General features: G+C 41.0%; 1 non-coding gene across 1 annotated transcript; it reads right to left on the bottom strand.

Annotated features, from left to right (window-relative positions):
- Trnas-cga (transfer RNA serine (anticodon CGA)) lies at window positions 1-73 on the bottom strand. The gene has a single exon. It is a non-coding gene; the product is annotated as a tRNA-Ser (tRNA).
- Between the last annotated feature and the right edge of the window lie 1,529 nt (window positions 74-1,602).

Here is a 1,602-nt window from a genome sequence, read left to right as displayed (position 1 = left end):
TGACTCGGTTGGGGATCGAACCCACGACCTCCCGCATTCGAGACGGACGCCCTAACCACTAGGCCACCGGAGCGGTTAGTATATATATTGACTTTCAATCTTCGCAATTTTGACACAAGTTTACATCCGCATACATGTATCCATCAATTGCTCTTGAAATTCAATCATTTGTGCTCTGAAATGCTAACGCTGCTATTCCGTTAACAAAGTGAGTTGTTGGGAACTGTGTTGGTGCAGTAGTTAGCGTGCCGGTAGACGATGCGAGTTCGAATCCTACAATCGGACCAGCTTGCGTGAGCTACCTTGGTGTGTCCTTAGGCAAGGAACTTTACTCTAATTGACTCGGCACTAAATAACCTACTGGTCTTGCTGTGAGTACCAAACAACAAGCCAAACTGAGATGAGATAATTTGACCTTAAACGTGCTTATAAAGCAAGGCCAGTCACGTGTAATTGTTCTGCATGCAACGGTGACCTGTTTTGATTCCCTAGTGACTGAACGAGTTAAAGATCAGCTGAGAGAAATTAACTTAAGTCGCTTTCATTTTCTGGAAATTATATTTCCAGTCATCTATGTATACTCATCTAACGCCATCAAAGATTATGATTGCCAATTTAGTTTATTTATTAAAATGCCCTTTATGCACGTGCAATAACACTTTTTAGGATTGCATGTGTTAAAAGGTTATAACAGTTATGTTCAGTCTGTAAAAATCAGAAAAGTTAGACCTCAATTGTCAAGGATATATCCATCAGACGTAAGGAGTAACTAGTGCTTGCGGTATTTCTTTTTAATGAAAAACGCAAAATCAATCTAACCTGATTGAAAAATTTAGTACATGCAAACTAATAAATATCTCATACGTGGATAAAGATGTTGTATTCAGCGGAACCGCTCCGGTGGCCTAGTGATTACAGCGTCCGCCTCGGATGCTGGAGGTCAGGTCGTGGGTTCGATCCCCGGCCGAGTCACACCAAAGTCGTACAAAAATGGCACTAACAGCTGCCTCGCTTGGCGCTCAGCATTAAGAAGTTAGTGTTAGGACTGGTCGGCCTGGTGTCAGGATAATGTGACTGGGTGGGACATCATGCTACATGTCTGCGGCATGATGCCCCAATGCTAGTTATCACTATGAACTGCCACACTGCAGACATCGCAGCGATATGACTGAAAAATTGTAAAGCTACGTTAAAAATCCAAATCACACACACACACACACACACACTATATTCAGGGGAAAAATTTGTAAGAAACTGTTGCTTCATCGCATGTTGAAGCCGAATATATGCACTGTATTGTTGATCTTGGTTTTATCGTTTGACTTAAAAAAAGTTTAACTTGTCTAGTATAACCTCCATGCTTCTGTGTTTGTGGTTCAAACACGAAAAATGCAAAGTGACACGCGAAAAGAAAGAGCTCATTTTAGTAATTCAAACACACGTGGAAATAAAATCGGCAAATTAGAGAAAGACCTGAATAATGGAAAGACACGATCTATATGAGTAAATGCGTTGTTTTCAATGTATCATGTTTGTATTTATTGATTTCCTCAATGGGCGCCAGGTGTTTGTACGCAAATCCATAATGAGCTTTTCCGGCTG

This window comes from Sinohyriopsis cumingii, chromosome 1 (assembly GCF_028554795.1).
Source record: "Sinohyriopsis cumingii isolate HCF-2022 chromosome 1, ASM2855479v2, whole genome shotgun sequence".
Lineage (NCBI taxonomy): Eukaryota > Metazoa > Mollusca > Bivalvia > Unionida > Unionidae > Sinohyriopsis > Sinohyriopsis cumingii.
The sequence above is the reverse complement of the archived record's forward strand: the minus strand, read 5'-3'. Positions and strand labels throughout refer to the sequence as shown.